General features: G+C 44.6%; 1 protein-coding gene across 2 annotated transcripts in view; it reads left to right on the top strand.

Annotated features, from left to right (window-relative positions):
• The first annotated feature begins 10,037 nt into the window (after positions 1-10,037).
• The window catches only part of FAM3D (FAM3 metabolism regulating signaling molecule D), a 136,358-nt gene continuing 126,646 nt past the window's right edge, over positions 10,038-19,749 (top strand). Inside the window, exons 1-2 of one of the 2 annotated variants that reach the window (XM_073592148.1) lie at positions 10,038-10,146; positions 10,263-10,371. The gene's annotated coding sequence lies outside the window, so the exon portion shown is untranslated. The other variant, XM_073592147.1, reaches the window with a different exon arrangement.

Below are 19,749 nucleotides of genomic sequence, written 5' to 3'. Positions count from 1 at the left end.
TTAAAATCCAATAATAAAGACAACAGATTGGTGCTTATTATACTCTACAGTCTAATTACTGATTCGCAGCAGTTTACAACTTAGAGCATTTTTTCATGTACGTTGTACAGTTTTCTTACAGCTATATGCAGGTTACATAATTAGTAAGGTTGCATAAAGACACCAGTCCATCCAGTTCAACCTGAGTGAGTGTGGATGCGTGTCTACAATTGTCCCTATTCCTGTACATTGTACATCTCATTAAGATGCTCATCTATTATATTATTATTTTATTTAAGGTACCCATATAGCCTCAGTTTACGCAGCGCTCCACACATACATCGCACACTCAAATCAGTCCCTACCCTCAAGGAGCCCACAATCCAAGGTCCCCAACTCACATTCATATACTAGGGCCAATTTTTGACAGAAGCCAATTAACCTACCAGCATGTCTTTGGAGTGTGGGAGGAAACTGGAGTACCCGGAGGAAACCCACGCAGGCACAGGGAGAACATGCAAACTCCAGGCAGGTGGTATCGTGGTTACACTATTACACTACAAGGGCATATTCACACTTTGGTGTTTTTTTTTATGTTGTGTCACAAGTTAATGTGATTTATGTTAAAGCACCCCATTCATTTTGAATAAGCTGGTAAAGCACATGAACAGACAACAAAACTGACATGCAGCATTTTTTTCCAACACAGCACACCAACATGCACTGTAGTGCGTTACTCACTGTGCTTTGTGGTTTGCTGCAATGCATGTGCTTTGAAACAGTGTTGCCCTTAATGCGTTGGTGTGCCATTCAAAATGGACATCACTGCTAACTGTTAACGCAGGTAACATGCATTATTGCAACTCACTGCATCGCAAAAGTATGGTTAAAACCTAGTACACAGGGGCCGAATGTCGGGTGGCATCAGCCGGTTCAATAAAAACCAGCCGATATTCGGGCCGTGTGTACGGTAGCTGCTCCGACAGAAGCTGTTGAAGGTTCATGGCCAAAAAAGGTCTGCGGGCCGGCTCCCGACTAGCACTCTCAGCCAATGGCTGAGAACGCTGACCAAAGTGTTCTGGCAGGGAGGCTGTCTCCCTGTCAGAATGCAATAGCACAGCAGGGGAGATCGCTGTACTAACATTGGATTGTTAGAACAACGGCTCCAACCTAACCTGTCAGGTTTTTTTTCACAAAGTCACATCACATCAGATCTGTGGCCCCTATACAGACCACCTGTGGCCCCTATACATGATAGACGTATATCACATCAGAGCATCCCCATGATGGAGACCCCCATCATATCAAAGTCTCCCCATCACATCAATGTCCCCCTTATACATCGGAGACCCCCCATTACCACAAAGTCCTCTCATCACATCATAATTCCCGTCACAAAGTCAGATGCCACTGATTCACATCAAAGGCCCCCCCATACATCAGAGGCCCCCCATCACATCAGAGGCCCCCCATCACATCAGAGGCCCCACCATCACATCAGAGGCCCTCCATCACCACGGAGTATCCCCATCACATCAGAGGCCCTCCATCACATCAGAGGCCCTCCATCACCATAGAGTATCCCCATCACATCAGAGGCCCTCCATCACATCAGAGGCCCTCCATCACCACAGAGTATCCCCATCACATTAGAGGCCCTCCATCACATCAGAGGCCCTATATCACCACAGAGTATCCCCATCACATCAGAGGCCCTTCATCACACGGAGTATCCCCATCACATCAGAGGCCCTCCATCACATCAGAGGCCCTCCATCACCACAGATTATCCCCATCACATCAGAGGCCCTAAATCACCACAGAGTATCCCCATCACATCAGAGGCCCTCCATCACATCAGAGGCCCCCCATCACATCAGAGGCCCTCCGTCACCACGGAGTATACCCATCACATCAGAGGACCTCCATTATCACAGAGTATCCCCATCACATCAGAGGCCCTCCATCACCCCAGAGTATGCCCATCACATTAGAGGCCCTCCATCACATCAGAGGCCCTATATCACCACAGAGTATCCCCATCACATCAGAGGCCCTCCATCACATCAGAGGACCTCCATCACCACAGAGTATCCCCATCACATCAGAGGCCCTCCATCACATCAGAGGCCCTCCATCACCCCAGAGTATCCCCATCAAATTAGAGGCCCTCCATCACATCAGAGGCCCTATATCACCACAGAGTATCCCCAACACATCAGAGGCCCTCCATCACCACAGAGTATCCCCATAACATCAGAGTTCCCCTCACAAAGTCAGAGGCCCCTCTTCCCATCACACAGTCAGAGTCTTCCCATCACAACAGAGGCTCCACTATTATGAGAGTCCTCCCATCACCAGAGAGCCCCCTTAATCACAGGGTCCCCCATATGACATGTAGGAGTCTGGAATATTTCAGGCACAGGTATATAGTGGTCACCATTCCAGTGCCTGTCATTCCAGCACTGGGCCATGGGAACCTGGGGATTCTGTTTCAATTCCAAGACAGCCCCATTAGAATCCCCACTGGAATCAATCCCAACTTGTGAATAATGTGAATACTAATGTGAAATTAGTATATTTTGCTACTGATAAACTACTAAGGGTGGTTTCACGCTGCTGCGCTGCAGTGTGGGTGTATCCGTGGTTTTCATGTGGCTAACCTGCAGTTTCCCATAGACTTTATTAGGTCACATGTTTTTGGCACATTTTATGAAAGCTCCCCAAAAGTCCTGCATACTGCATCTTCAATGCGTTTTCAGAGAAGATGCCAAAAACGCACAAACTAATATAAAGTCTATGGGAAGCCGCGGTTAATCACATGGAAATCACGGGTACACCCCCCTGCCGCCAAACTGCAGACAGTTCTTGTTTAATAGGTGTCTAAAATAATTGCAAATAAGGATTTTTATTGACCACCGTAAAATGTTTAAGCTCCACCCTGCGGAATAGAGTTTAACAAATCTTTTTATTATCAGACTGTCAAAAAGGGATTATGTTTGTGGATCTAATCTATTCCCAATGTATTTTTATTGTTTATAATATTAGTAAAGAAGAAGCATAATTTTATCTAATTTTACACGAGAATTATTTTTGCTATATTTTTATTATTATTGGTTACACCTGCATATTTTTTTCAGTTTTATTGAATGTTGTCATAATTAGATTTACCTATTAGTCAATATTTTATGAATTGGTTTTACATGTTTTACTTTTAAGTTAATGTAACCCAGTACAAATCAAAAAAAAAAAAAATGTATGTTGTATGTCAGTTTCGAAGCCCTGCAGAAGGGGTAGATCTTAGAGCCCCTGAAATGCGGGGAACCACATGTGATTTTGAACAGGAATCGCACTGCATTCCTGTTTAAACCAAATGCGATTCTTCAACACTGCAATTTGAGCCATTATTCTGTATGGCTCAAATCGCACTGGATGGATTTGCACCAAAAATGTGCAGAACCCTTTATTTGGCAGCACCAGAATCAGATTGCATGAGTGTTCACATCCATGTGATCCGATTCTGCAAATCGCACTGCGTTTTGCGAACTGATTTTTGAGTGTCGGTAACTTAACATACACACCTGCATCGATTCGCATTAATGGGGTTGGATTTGCATATGGTGCTGAATCCGCACAGAACTTGCTACGAATGCCGCACTGCATGTGAACTGGGGCTTGGATTGCAAAACTCGGTGTAGCTCTGCACAGGAACCAATCAGCTTCCATGTTTTTTGTTGTCAAACTTAACTGAACAAGCTAAAGTTAAAAGCTGATTGGCTACCCTGCACAGCTGCACCGAATTTTGCACTCTCCGGTTTTAGTAAATCAACCGCACTGTGCCTTATCACAATCTGATTGATCTACTGATGGTTTTAATCCAGGGCCTTGTTTTTACGTGTTTCTATTGAATCTGGGACAGTTGGATGATATGGTTTAAAGCTGGCCATACACGGATCAAAAAATTTGTCGACTTCAGTACAACCAGCCTGTTGGGGTTTTTTCGTTGGATCACTACCAGTGGCTATAGCTGGCAGCGGAAGGGAATTCCTCCATCAACACTGACCTGTGGTTGAAGGAAAGAAAATTGCATTATGTCTGGCAATCCCTGAACAGTGAAATAGCCTATAGCTGGCCATGGAGGGATCGAAATTCCTCCGGTTCAGCAGGAACCAGCCAAATTTCAATCCATGTATGGGCAGGCTGGTTGTACGGAAGTCAATCAATAGTACAACCAGCCTGTCTTTTTTTCCATTCGATCATGCCGACAGCTATATCCGCAAGCAGTGATCATTGTATTCTGTTGGCTGGGAAACCCCTGCTGTCAGAATACAATAGCCCTTTGGGAAATCAAGCCATTTTCTTTCCTTCAACTCGTGGTTGAAGAAAAGAAAATTGCATAATGTATAGCCTGCATAAGCCCGATTTCCATATGTTTGATGCATCCTGCTTTATTTTCAAATCAATGCAATGAGTTAAAGTGTTTCTTACCCCAGCATTTCTAATTCCTGATATGTGCTTGCTGTACCATGTACTTGTATGAAAAAGGCTCCTGCTCTCTTTTTTTACTTTGGCTGCTCTCCTCCACTGATCTGACTTGTTCGTCCTACCCCCCCCCGCTTCCCCAGCCTTTCACTAGGTAGCTCATTGTGTGGTTGCTTCCCCTCCCCCCAGCTCTTATGCAGCCGAGAAAAGATGAAATGTAATCACTTATAAAAATGGGAAAAAAGAAGGTATTTATAATGTTTTTTTAATATCTATATGTAGCACTGGTAGATTTGTGATTTACCATATGATGGGTAAATTTAGTGAATTGCTCGTTATAGGAAGTTAGATTTGCCTCTGTTCCAGCTTGGCTGACGTTGCGTGTGGTTCCACATTGTGCCGTTGGGTGTCGTTGTCACCATCGGTGGGTGTTGGTAAAGCAACGTGTTGAAGCGGATGAGTGCTCCTCTGTCCCGGAGACAACTCGGTGGAGGTGGTCCTCCGAGTTGCATTCTGGGAGAGGGTATTTATGGGACAGACGCCATGTTTAGGGGTTCGTTTTCAGCCACCTGCTGGCCCTCCTGGCCGACAGGTATGTGTTAGAGTACCACCTTGTGGTCCTCCTTTCCGGGGGCCCGCGTCGCTGTGGCGTGTGGGTGGGCCCAGAAGCCTGTCTGGGGCCTACCACAGCAGCCGAGGAATGGTCCTGAGCTGTCTATCCAGAGTGAAGAAGCTGGACAACCGAGGAGATCCCAGGGGAGGACCCGTCATGGAAGGATCATGCAGAGTGCTGGTCTGGAGAGGGGCCTGGTGACTCGGTTGGAGGACGTATCCTAAAGCAATTCTATCGCATAGTACTGCCGGGTTGGCTTAGAGGTCCAAGTACTGTGTCTGACATTCATCGTGAACCAATACATCCTGTGGCAGAGGATCGTACAGGTTCATTTCAAGCAAGTCTGTGGCAGAGACTTTTGTTCGTGCTATGTACTGGCTGCTAGGCAAGTGAAAGAGGCCTATCCAGGCGAGCAAAGATCGTGTCCCACAAAGGGGATTGCATTCAATTACAGTATTCCACCTTAAAGGATGTTCTAAAGAAACCTAAAGAAAGGTATTTGAGCTTCCCTGCCGTTTTCCTCCTGCCTCTTTCCTGCTACTTCCTTCGTTACTTGGTTCAATAAAGTATTGAAAACGTACTCAAGTGTTGGTGCTTATATCGTCCAGAGGTAAACTCAACGGAACCCTAGACCTGGTGCCGGTGAAACAGAGGTATCGAGAGTGAAGGTAACAAGCCCGCTTAAACCAGCAGCTCCAGCGAGATTTAGTGCTACATGTGGGGGCGTCGTCCGGGATTTGTTGACCATCAATTCTCGCAACAAAGAGAGGTGTTTCACCAGGAGTTTACGGTGAAAGAAAGGAAGAGAAGAGGTTAAAAGTTGCAGGACTTTATTTCTGAATGCGTAGGCGGCAGGCGCCAGTAAAAGCCCGGGAGCTACGTGATCAGAAGAACAAGTGGGAGGAGTCTACCCTACTTGATACCGCGTGGGACGCGTGTATGTGTTTGGCGCCAGAGAAGAAGAGAGGCCTCGTGATCGTGCTGAGAAGATCAGAGTGTGGCCATGTCTTTTTCAGCGATGCAGCCAATTATGGGACCAAGAATGTTCCCTGCAAGCACTGTGTCGAGTATTGTACTGACCGGAACCCCTCTTACGGACACTGGTGTTCGTCTGAAGCCGCAGGGGAGGTTTGTTCTGTATACCTCAGGAGATATTGAGGGACTGGGCATGATCTGCCACCGATGTGAAGGACTGGCCGTACATCAATGTCCATTTGGCCGATGTCCGCAATGTGGAGAGTTTGTTTGTGGTGGAGCAACCTACCATGTCGCCCCGTGCTTATCGAATGGATTGGGCAACAGGTATCACCACAGTAGAAGCTGCTACTACTACGGAGAGAGAACGGTAGGCCACCACTTTGCCTGTTGTTGCCGAGAATGTTCCGGAAGGAGACATTGCTGTTGCCGTCTCTTCAACGGACATTGCTTTGAATTCTGTGTCCACCACGACTGTCTCTGTTGTACCTGTACAGAGGAAGGTGGGATATGTGAAGGCTTACCGTGGCCATGGCCGAGGCCTACCCCAGAGACTACCCGAATCGGATCCAACAAAGTCCACGACGGGAACGGGTAAGCAGCTGATGGGGAATGTATCTGGGACTGTAAATAAGTATCTACCAGCAGAAGAACTGGGAGATTCGGAAATAGAATCCTTGTCGGATCTTTCCGGTGATGATGACCTATTTGAGACTATGTCACAAGAGATGTTATGGGCACAAGGCGAGGATGTTGCCTCTGTTATGACTTTCCCTGAATGGACAGCCCTGAGTTCTGGGAAGACGTAACCCTGTGTGGAGCCACACAACACTGTAAATGAGACATTGTCAAAAGTTGCTAGTTCACTTCAGACACCGGCTGGGTCTATGGTGAGCAAATCATTGGATTCATGTGTGCCTCCTGGCATGGGGAAAAACAGATCCTTGCCCAAACTTGCATGTTTGCAGAGAATGTTGAACAAGCGTGTAGCTACGGAATATGGCTTGGAGTTCCCTTATGTCCCTCAGGACATAATGCAAGTGATTGAATTAACCGGGAGCTTTGGAACAGTGAAGCTGTGCCTAAGCCTTTCCGAAAGACTGAATGTTCTGTTAAAATAGATGAACAGTTTTATGCACTGGAACTTCGGTCGGCACATCTATGCTGACAAAGTAGTTATCTGCAGGCCCGGAAAAGAGGACGTTGTATATTTCATTACCACAGTAGATAAACTGGGAAAGACACTGACCTTGCCAGATCCCCGATTTTATTGGTGATCATGGACAAAAGAACTTTGGAGTTAGTTAGTGTCAGTATAAAGAGATCTTCGTGGTCAAGATCTGGATATTCATCTCAGTGTTTCAAATCCAAGGACTTCTTTTTGCTAGCCGGATTTCTTTCATTTAAAGAAAAAGAAAAATTTACACAGGGATGGACTCCTAAAGATTATTTTGATATAGATTATGGGAAGAGAGTCTCATTTTTAAATGAGGCTTTGCTCCTTAAAGCGGGGTTCCACCCAAATTTTGAACAATATCTGTATGTATTCTCTTCCTTGCCTAGATGCTGACATGCCGTTTAAAAAAATTTAAATCGCAGTAATTACCTTTTATTTTTCTATTCTTCTTTGCACTTCCTGGTTCTCCTCCCGTGGGAGTAGGCGTGTTTCTAGCCTCTCCCAGACTCCTGGGAGCTAGTCTCAGGCTTCCCAGGATGCCACTGAGCATGTGCGGGAACGAGCGGTGAATGCTGGGAGCACAGCATTCACCACATCCAGGCAATAAATGCTTGTGGGCTTCAAATGCCCACAATGAAGATGGAAACTGCCTGCAGTGAATAATATAAGTTATTCTTTCCGACGAAATCTGACACAGGCGGACATATTACACACAATATGTCAGTATGTAATGCTGAGAAGAAAAGTTTGTGAATGAACCCAAAAAAAAAAAAAAACGATAGATAGGTGGACCCCCGCTTTAAGTTGTACAGGATATGTGTGTGTTAATATGCTTTCCTTTTCAGGAATCATTTGATCCTCTATCAAGCTGTTAGGATTTTCAGCTAGATAGATAGTGAGGTTATGTACAGTCATAGGATGGTTTTGTTTACGGACGTGAACATATTGTTTTATAGATGTTAATCTTATAATGTCTTTCCACTGTCTTTCCTTCTTCTTTATCTAATCCAAGTTTTAAGCTCAAATACCTACTCCCAGGCTTGGGAGTTTTTATCATTATTTTTGGACAGACGTTGGGGACAACGTCTATTGTAGTGGGGGGAGTATGTAGCGCTGGTAGATTTGTGATCTACCATATGATAGGTAAATTTAGTGAATTGCTCGTTATAGGAAGTTAGATTTGCCTCTGTTCCAGCTTGGCTGACGTTGCATGTGGTTCCACATTGTGCCATTGGGTGTCGTTGTCACCATCGGCGGGTGTTGGTAAAGCAACCTGTTGAAGCGGATGAGTGCTCCTCTGTCCCGGAGACAACTCGGTGGAGGTGGTCCTCCGAGTTGAATTCTGGGAGAGGGTATTTATGGGACAGACGCCATGTTTAGGGATTCGTTTTCAGCCACCTGCTGGCCCTCCTGGCCGACAGGTATGTGTTAGAGTAACACCTCGTGGTCCTCCGTTCCGGAGGCCCGCGTCGCGTGGGTGGGCCCAGAAGCCTGTCTGGGGCCTACCACAGCAGCCGAGGAATGGCCCTGAGCTGTCTATCCAGAGTGAAGTAGCTGGACAACCGAGGAGATCCCAGGGGAGGACCCGTCATGGAAGGATCATGCAGAGTGCTGGTCTGGAGAGGGGCCTGGTGACTCGGTTGGAGGATGTATCCTAAAGCAAATCTATCGCATAATACTGCCGGGTTGGCTTAGAGGTCCAAGTACTGTGTCTGACATTCATCGTGAACCAATACATCCTGTGGCAGAGGATCGTACGGGTTCATTTCAAGCAAGTCTGTGGCAGAGACTTTTGTTCGTGCTACGTACTGGCTGCTAGGCAAGTGAGAGAGGCCTATCCAGGCGAGCAAAGATCGTGTCCCACAAAGGGGATTGCATTCAATTACAGTATTCCACCTTAAAGGATGTTCTAAAGAAACCTAAAGAAAGGTATTTGAGTTTCCCTGCCGTTTTCCTCCTGCCTCTTTCCTGCTACTTTCCTGCTCCTCGTTACTTGGTTCAATAAAGTATTGAAAACGTACTCAAGTGTTGGTGCTTATATCGTCCAGAGGTAAACTCAATGGAACCCTAGACCCGGTGCCGGTGAAACAGAGGTATTGAGAGTGAAGGTAACAAGCCCGCTTAAACCAGCAGCTCCAGCGAGAGTTAGTGCTACATATACACAAATGTTTTGCCTTTCATTCCTATTTTAAACTGAATGGGTTGTTTTGCAAGGTGATTGTTTACAATCACTTTAAGCTGGTCATAGATGGTTTGAATCTTGGCCGGTTCAACAGGGACCTTCGATCCATCTATGGGCAGGCTGATGGACCCAAGTCGATCCAATGTTCGACTCAGGTACAACCAGCATGTCAGATTTCTAGAATGCAATTATCGGTAGCAGCTACAGCCACTACCAATAATCATTGTGCTACCCCGCCGGGAGAACACATTAGCTCAGCGGAAGGGATTCCCGCATCAACACTGACTGTGTTGATGGGGGAATCGAGCAACCTGTGATTGCAGGAAAGAAAATCGCTTGATGCATGGCCTGCCTTAGAATTGCAATATTATGTCCCTGTTTAGGTCTGAATGTGATTGGCTACTATGGTAACCCAGATATCTTTTTTTTAGATACTTTTGTAAATGAGCCCATTGTGTGTTGGATGTGAATTGGAATGTAGTAGACAATAATCATGCAGCAAGTCTATGGAGCTAGGGAATTCAGTATGAAATTTTTATGACTTACCTTTGCTCTAAATGCATATAAATCCACCCCTCCCTTTAGGATTAAAGATATCTATCCTTATCTGTCTCCTCCTTCTATCTATATGTCACAACTGGCTCAGCAGCTGATTATTCTTTATACAGGTGACTGTGACCCTATTTGTTAGGACAGGTGTCTCAGTGGGAGTGGAAGCTTCGTAGCAGGTTGAACAAAGTAAGGCGTGTTGCAAGTTACAAACTGTCTAAAAGAATAGTAGCACACTTCACGCATTTCCAGTTTACCTGGTTAAATCTCCTCCCTTTACCAAGCTTTCTGCACTTCCTTCATAGACTTACAGCACTGCTCTGCTGAAAGTGACAGCACCAATTGTGGATTGTGCATGTGGTCTGGACCTCCTTCGTTCACCTGAGACCCCCAGGAATCTCCCTACTTGTCACGGTAAGGGACTGCTTATATATCTACAGTATCTTCATAAGAATATACGTTCCTCTGTATTCCAAACATTCTACAGTATCTTCATAAGAATATACGTTCCTCTGTATTCCAAACATTCTACAGTATCTTCATAAGAATATACGTTCCTCTGTATTCCAAACATTCTACAGTATCTTCATAAGAATATGCGTTCCTCTGTATTCCAAACATTCTACAGTAATCTTCATAAGAATATACGTTCCTCTGTATTCCAAACATTGTACAGTAATCTTCATAAGAATATACGTTCCTCTTTATACCAAACACTCTACAGTAATCTTCATAAGAATATACGTTCCTCTGTATTCCAAACATTCTACAGCAACCTTCATAAGAATATACGTTCCTCTTTATTCCAAACATTCTACAGTAATCTTTATAAGAATATACGTTCCTCTGTATTCCAAACATTCTACAGTAATCTTCATAAGAATATACGTTCCTTTTTTCCCCAAACATTCTACAGGATCTTCATAAGAATATATGTTCCTCTGTATTCCAAACATTGTACAGTAATCTTCATGAGAATATACGTTCCTCTGTATTCCAAACATTCTACAGTAATCTTCATAAGAATATACGTTCCTCTGTATTCCAAACACTCTACAGTAATCTTCATAAGAATATATGTTCCTCTGTATTCCAAACATTTTACAGTAATCTTCATAAGAATATATGTTCTTCTGTATACCAAACATTCTGAACATTGGCTTTAAGGTTTAATTTTTTTATCACATGTATAAAATGAATAAAGCTTGGATCAGTTCTTGATCATGAGTGAGTTGTATTTCTACCTACACATTATTTTATTACTGAACATATTTAACTACATTATGGTTTCTCATCACCATGTAGTAAAGTTTTATTGGCCCGCAGACATTTATGGCTTTTTGCTGTGAACTTTGTTACTGCCACCCCTTCTATTTTGTATCCAACTTTTTAATACCATTTATTTTCAGAAATTAGAAATGCAAACCGTATGTTTATTACATTCCAAAACTGATATGTCAATTTTGGGTAGAGACTGACAAGCGACAGCCACTGATTTCTTAAGCTTCTTATATTTCCCAGAAAATCTACCAATGAGCTCTTCCCATGGAGTCCTCTGTTTCCAGTCCTGCACACTTAGCTTTCTCCAGTCAGGGCCGGTGCTACCACTAGGCAAACTAGGCGGCCGCCCAGGGCGCCCTGCTGCCTAGGGGGCGCCCGGCCACTGGTTTTCCTACTCTCTTCTCTCTGCAGCAAGCAACTAAGTCTCAGCATCAGCAGGCAGCCGCAGCTCCGTTCACAAATAGTGTCAGAGGTGCAGCAGTGGTGGAGGACTGTGTCTGTGTCCCGACTCCAGCAAGCAAACATTCATTGATGGGCACTGGAAGGCTGTATTGAAGGGCGCTGGTAGGCTGCATTTGATGGGTGCTGGTGAGGATACATTTGATGGGCGCTGGTGAGGCTACATTTGATGGGCGCTGGTGAGGCTACATTTGATGGGTGCTGGTGAGGTTACATTTGATGGGTGCTGGTGAGGTTACATTTGATGGGTGCTGGTGTGGTTACATTTGATGGGCGCTGGTGAGGCTGCATTTGATGGACGCTGGTGAGACTACATTTGATGGGCGCTGGTGAGGCTACATTTGATGGGCGCTGGGTGGGGCTGCATTTGATGGGCGCTGGGTGGGGCTGCATTTGATGGGCGCTGGGTGGGGCTGCATTTGATGGGCGCTGGTGAGGCTACATTTGATGGGCGCTGGTGAGGCTGCATTTGATGGGCGCTGGGTGGGGCTGCATTTGATGGGCGCTGGGTGGGGCTGCATTTGATGGGCGCTGAGTGGGGCTGCATTTGATGGGCGCTGGTGAGGCTGCATTTGATGGGCGCTGGTGAGACTGCATTTGATGGGCGCTGGTGAGGCTGCATTTGATGGGGGCTGGGGAGGCTGCATTTGATGGGGGCTGGTGAGGCTGCATTTGATGGGTGCTGGTGAGGCTGTATTTGATGGGCGTTTTATTAAAAAGGTGGGATTTACATGGGCAGGGAAAAGGGGGCGGAGCCAGCCGGGGGGGCGGCAAAATGAGGTTTCGCCTAGGGTGTCAAAAATCCTTGCACCAGCCCTGTCTCCAGTACACTGGCTGTAATGATGATTCCCCTTACATAGTGGCTGCAGCAGGTGGTTTGAGCTGAGAACTTTAAGGAGTGTATTTATAAAAAACAAAAAAACAAGAAATCACAGATCTATTTGTCCTGTGAAATAGGTGCGTGATTAGGGGCAGAAATTCATGTTTTTAGTCTTTTTTCCCTCCAGGTTGAATGTTATTCTTCACACAGAATAGATTACGGTCTCTAGGTGGAGATGATGATCATAGTACATTTGTATTTATCTCCTATGATTATTTAGTGCACATGTGTCAAACACAAGGCATGTGGGCTGAATCAAACCCACCAGGCCATTTCATGTGGCTCTCATGCCTCTTCTGCAGCACCTCCCTCATCTCTGCCCCCACCTTGTCTTAGTAGCAGGTAGTAGAGAAGAGGACAGAACTCCTCTACCAGATCCTGCACTTCTCTGTGCCACTGCGGAGAGGCTTGTCTCTGCTCCCCTCTGCCTCAGCAATTGGCAGCAGAGAGGAGAGAACTCTTTTTATAGATCCTGCGCCTTTTAGCCTCTCTGTATTCAGCAGACACTGACAGCTGATTCTGGCCCTCCTCTGGTCCTCTTCCAGACCCTGCACTTTCTGCATCCTAGATCTGCCCCCAGCTTCTTCTCGGAAGCAGCACAAGGTAAGGGAGCTGCACTGTGATGTAAGAGAGGGTGAAGGACCCTTGACTTCTGATGGTGGGAGGCTCTTGAAATCTGATATAAGGGGGTGGGGTGCTCTGGACACCTAGTATAACAGATACAACCGACCCCTTGAGGGCAACCATAATGCTTATCTGGCCCACAATAAAATTGAGTTTAACACCCCTGATCTGGTGGCTATAACTTCATTTTTTTCCTGATTTGCTCTATTGGAAATATTTGACCTGGAGAGGAAATAGCCTTATAACATTAATTTTTGTCACCATCAGCACAGAACTAATATACATGCAATTTCCAAGGACAAATAGCTCTGCAATTTTTTTCTCTGCAAATTAATTATTCAATGTATCTAAAACAATTTATTTTGGTTTGGGATAAGGTAGGGAAGTGTAAGATCTCCTGTAAAATTTTTATTGCTGTCTGTATCCCCACTGGAGTGAGTCACTCTCTCTGTTTGTCCTGGTGACCATTTTGGATGGTGCAATAGATCAAATCTTTTAAAGGGACTACTGGTTTGGCTGGGTGACAACTGGCTGAAAGAATTTCTCTAACATTGGAGACTATAACTTTCTGCCTATTGTGTCTATGGGACAGGAAGTGAAGGGAAATGTGCCCAATGGGCTGGCAAAAAATGACAAGTGTTTTAACACTTCCCTATGATATATAAAATGACTTTACTAAATGCGTACACAGATGAAATACATGTATAGTCAGGTCCATAAATATTGGGACATCGACACAATTCTAATCTTTTTGGCTCTATACACCACCACAATAGATTTGAAATGAAACAAACAAGATGCGCTTTAACTGCAGACTTTCATCTTTAATTTGAGGGTATTTACATCCAAATCAGGTGAACGGTGTAGGAATTACAACAGTTTGTATATGTGCCTCCCACTTTGTAAGGGACCAAAAGTAATGGGACAATTGGCTGTTCAGCTATTCCATGGCCAGGTGTGTGTTATTCCCTCATTATCCCATTTACAAGGAGCAGATAAAAGGTCTAGAGTTCATTTCAAGTGTGCTATTTGCATTTGGAATCTGTTGCTGTCAACTCTCAATATGAGATCCAAAGAGCTGTCACTATCAGTGAAGCAAGCCATCATTAGGCTGAAAAAACAAAATAAACCCATCAGAGGGATAGCAAAACATTAGGTGTGGCCAAATCAACTGTTTGGAACATCCTTAAAAAGAAAGAACGCACTGGTGAGCTCAGCAACACCAAAATACCCAGAAGACCACGGAAAACAACTGTGGTGGATGACCCAACAATTCTTTCCCTGGTGAAGAAAACACCCTTCACAACAGTTGGCCAGATCAAGAACACTCTCCAGGAGGTAGGTGTATGTGTGTCAACATTTAAGAGAAGACTTCACCAGAGTGAATACAGAGGGTTCACCACAAGATGTAAACCATTGGTGAGCCTCAAAAACAGGAAGGCCAGATTAGAGTTTGCCAAACAACATCTAAAAAAGCCTTCACAGTTCTGGAACAACATCCTATGGACAGATGAGACCAAGATCAACTTGTACCAGAGTGATGGGAAGAGAAGAATATGGAGAAGGAAAGGAACTGCTCATGATCCAAAGCATACCACCTCATCGGTGAAGCATGGTGGTGGTAGTGTCATGGCGTGGGCATGTATGGCTGCCAAAGGAACTGGTTCTCTTGTATTTATTGATGATGTGACTGCTGACAAAAGCAGCAGGATGAATTCTGAAGTGTTTTGGGCAATATTATCTGCTCATATTCAGCAAAATGCTTCAGAACTCATTGGACGGCGCTTCACAGTGCAGATGGACAATGACCTGAAGCATACTGCGAAAGCAACCAAAGAGTTTAAGGGAAAGCAGTGGAATGTTATGCAATGGCCAAGTCAATCACCTGACCTGAATCTGATTGAGCATGCATTTCACTTGCTGAAGACAAAACTGAAGGGAAAATGCCCCAAGAACAAGCAGGAACTGAAGATTGTGGCAGCAGAGGCCTGGCAGAGCATCACCAGGGATGAAACCCAGCGTCTGATGATGTCTATGCTTTCCAGACTTCAGGCTGTAATTGACTGCAAAGGATTTGCAACCAAGTATTAAAAAGTGAAAGTTTGATGGATGATTGTTAATCTGTCCCATTACTTTTGGTCCCTTAAAAAGTGGGAGGCACATATACAAACTGTTGTAATTCCTACACCATTCACCTGATTTGGATGTAAATACCCTCAAATTAAAGCTGAAAGTCTGCAGTTAAAGCACATCTTGTTCGTTTCATTTCAAATCAATTGTGGTGGTGTATAGAGCCAAAAAGATTAGAATTGTATCGATGTCCCAATATTTATGGACCTGACTGTATAGGTGTTGTTTTACATAACAAAAGGATTTGTATCTCTGTCCATCTAATGCTGAGATTTGTATTGCTCTGCCACACAGCACATTGCAAAAAAATGTTTGTCTGCTGCAGTTTCAGTTTTACCTATATCTCATTTTCCTCCCCCATCCTGTGACTGAACAGTGAAAGAAGAAGCTGCACAGTGATTATGTCATCTCTCTGTCACGCTGTTCTCTCCACCTATAAGAATGCTCCTTGTCAACGAATGAGCTCTGAGGCACACCTGACTGGCTCTTCATGCTGCTTCTCCCTATCTAGTCTGAGCTCTGTACCTTCAAATTCTGGTACATTGATTGCATTAAAAAAAAATGTAATTAATGTGGTAATGAATACAGTCGATTTGTATTTTTTATATCTGCCTGGAGTTCAGCTTTAAGCACAGTAATCTTGCAACCAATGTCCATTAAAGATATAACAAGCTAGATGATATAGCAACTACTCCAAAACCATATATTAAATATGGGTGGAGAACACAAACATTAAAAAAATAATACTGCTCATTAATTGGTGTTGGATTGTACAATAAATCTCCCAGTGTAAGGACATGATCAGTACAATAGTTCACATACGGTCATCTTAAATGGAAATGTATTCAGATGAGATGGAAATTAGCTCATTAGGAATAATGGATTTTATAAGTGTAACTGTATGATTATACATGATGTTCTTAGTGAACATTAGAGAGTACACAATCCAATTCTATTGGGCTTATTCAGCAGTAAAGACTATTCAATAAAATGATAAACACAGTCTCCTCTCCCATCTAATTAAACTCTCTTGCCCATAACAAGGGCCACAAAATATTAACCAATTGACGCCCTTAGGCTGTACCCGTACGTCCTCAGGTTAAAGTAGTTACACTGGGATGAAAATTTTCAGTGGGCAATGGGCTTACCTGTAGAAGTGATCCAAACAGCTCTACAGCCACCTGATCACTTCTACAGGACATAAAATTTTACTCTCTTATGCCGCGTACACACGATCGGAAATTTGGCCAGCAAAAGACCGATGAGAGCTTTTGGTCGGAAAATGCGACCGTGTGTACGCTCCATCGGACTTTTGCTGGCCGAATTCCAGCCAGCAAAAGATTGAGGGCAGGTTCTCAATTTTTCGGTCGGAAAAAGTTCCTATCCGAAAATACGATCGTCTGTAGCAATTCCGACACGCAAAATTCCTACGCATGCTCGGAAACAATTCGACGCATGCTCGGAAGCACTGAACTTCATTTTCTCGGCTCGTCGTAGTGTTGTACATCACCGCGTTCTTGACGGTCGAAAGTTCAGCGAACTTGTGTGACCGTGTGTATGCAAGGCAAGCTTGAGTGGAATCCTGTCGGAAAAGCCATCATATCTTTTTCCGACCAAAATCCTGATCGTGTGTACGTGGCATAAGTCAACCTTTTTCAAGAATGGCATTATCAGTAGATAAGGAGGATGTCAGTCGCCTGCATAGCACCCTTTTTTGACCCTCCCCTCTCCCTCTCTATCAGCATTGGGGTCACATAAGCTGAGTGATGGAGAAAGGGAGAGGAGAAACTTTGGAAGACTAATCGGTCCCAGTTTGCAAAAGTGTATTTGCTTTGGAAGAATAAATCACCTCTAATGTTGTGTGTCCTACTTGTGTGGATGTTGCTGCATTATGTAAAACTATTAGAATAGTTGTTACATTTTAGAAGGGTGCCACGAGGCTGCCCATCATTTTTAAAGGGTGCCTTGAGACTGTCCATAAGTTTTAAAGGGTGCCTTTACTGAATAAAGGTTGAAAAACACTGCTCTAGGGCCTCTGCTTTCAAAAAATACAGTGCCTTGAAAAAGTATTCATACCCCTTGAAATTTTTCCACATTACAACCAGAAACTTAAATGTATTTTATTGGGATTTTATGTGATAGACCAACACAAAGTGGCACATAATTGTGAAGTGGAAGGAAAATGATAAATGGTTTTCAAAATTTTTTACAAATAAATATCTGAAAAGTGTGGCGTGCATTTGTATTTAGCCCCCTTTACTCTGATACCCCTAACTAAAATCTAGTGGAACCAATTGCCTTCAGAAGAAGCACATCCTGAGTAGAAAAGCCGGCATCCAGCATATGCAGAGAAGGACCCTTGCTCTGTGTGGGAAGGCACATGTCCCTGCTGGTTGGAGAGCTCTGTGCCTTACTCAGCAGGGGCATGTCAGGCCTCTGCAGAGCGAACAATGCTTCCACAAAGAGAGCAATGGTCCTGCTCTGCAACATGCTGGCAGATGATAGGCTTTTCTACTTGTACTAGATGTGGCTAGGGTTACCACCTGTCAGGGATTCACCCAGACAGTTTGGGTTTAAGAATCATGTGTCCGGGTTTCAAACTGCCTGAAACACAGACACATTATTCAGACTGGACTATGGCCTCCCAGCAGGGTTGCTAGCTGCAGTTATCTAAGCTGAGAGTGTCTGTTACACTCTCTTTCACACTGCCCAAAGCCAGCACTAACAATTCCCTCCACATACAGATGGGAAAGGAGAGAGGGATCGATCTGCTCCTCTTCCTCCCGCCCCTACCCCTCTGTGTCTGCCCACACTCCAATCCCCAGCGCTGTGCCTCAGAAAAAGGAAGCGGGGGGCCGGAAATTTGAAGTCCAGCAGCCTCAGATATATCTGGATGAGAGGTGCTGACTGCCAAGGGGTGAGTGAGCTCACCATCCATCCCTGTTTGTGACTGAAGTCTCCCCCCTTTTCTCTCCTGTCTCTGAGTGAGTACACTAAGGTAAATCAGGGTTCTCAGAGCACCCCTTACATCATAGTTCCCCTTTACACCAGAGGCCACAGTGTTCCCCCTTACATCAGCGTCCTCACTGTGCATCAGAGTTCTCAGAGTTCCCCTTAAATCAGGGTTCCCAGAGCATCCCTTATGTTAGAATCCCCAGAGTTCTCCCTTACATCAGAGTCTAGACACAGCAAAATTACTCTTGCAGTCCTTCCCCCACCAACTGCAAGGGTTAAATGATGGTTAAGTTTAGGGGGTTGCAAAAGAAGCAGTATTATTTATCTGAAACCTTGCAACCTCTGTGTAACTACTTCCCAGTCATCACTGTAAAGCAGGCCATAGATGATACAATTTTTTTTCCTTCCACCAAGTAAAAAAAGATTGCTCGATATCTCCATCCACGCAGTCAGTGTTGATGAGGGATTGCCTCCCGCTGTGTTATTGTATTCTACCAGCAGGGGGCACGGGGAGCATTCCAGGCCAGCAGAATACAATGATTACTGTTAGCAGCTATATAGCTGCTGGCCGTAATCGTATGTAGAAAGATCCAACAGACTGGGGGTACCCAAGTCGATCGATTGATCAGCCTGCCGATACATGGATCAAAATTTGGCCGGTCCCTGCTCACCCCCTCCACATTTTTTTTTTTGTACCCGAAGTTAAGAGGAAATTTAGGTTCTGAGGGAATTAAAGTTAAGCAAATGTTTGAACATTACAAGCAATAAAAAGTAGCAAAACTAGTTTATAAAAAATATGCGTTCAGTACACATCTGGGTTCCTTCACTAACGTTCAGTAATGCCTCATTATGGCTGCATTCACACTTGAGCTGAGCATCTTTGGTCATATTTACAGGCTTTTTCGTGAGCGTTTGTACAAGAATTTTTACTTGAGCATTTTTCTTTCTTAAAGTGGTTGTAAAGGCACTAGGTTTTTTATCTTAATGGATTTGATGCATTAAGATAAAAAGCCTTCTGTGTGCAGCAGCCCCCCTAACACTTACCTAAGTCCCATCTAGATCTATCAATGCTGAAGGAGTTTCTCGGCTGCCCAGGGCTCCCCTCCTCTTTGGTTGAGACAGCAGCGTGGCGCCATTGGCTCCCGCTGCTGTTGATCAAAGTTAGTCAGCCAATGAGGAGAGAGGGGGCAGGGCCGGGTCACGGCTCCATGTCTGAATGGACACGCAGAGCTGTGGTTTGGCTCGGGTGCCTCCCCATAGCAATCTGCTTGCTGTGGGGGCACTCATCAGGAGGGAGGGGCCTAAAGCACCGAAGAGGGAGCCGGGAAGAGGAGGATCCAGGCTGTAGTGTGCAAAACCATTGCACAGAGGAGGTAAGTATAACATTTTTTTATTTACTAAGGAAAAAAATCACATTATGCATCTTTTTGCAGATTTTGCGTTTTTAGGCAATTCCTATTGAA

This window comes from Aquarana catesbeiana, linkage group LG07 (assembly GCF_042186555.1).
Source record: "Aquarana catesbeiana isolate 2022-GZ linkage group LG07, ASM4218655v1, whole genome shotgun sequence".
In the NCBI taxonomy this organism is placed as follows: domain Eukaryota; kingdom Metazoa; phylum Chordata; class Amphibia; order Anura; family Ranidae; genus Aquarana; species Aquarana catesbeiana.
This window is presented reverse-complemented; position numbering and strand designations above follow the sequence as displayed.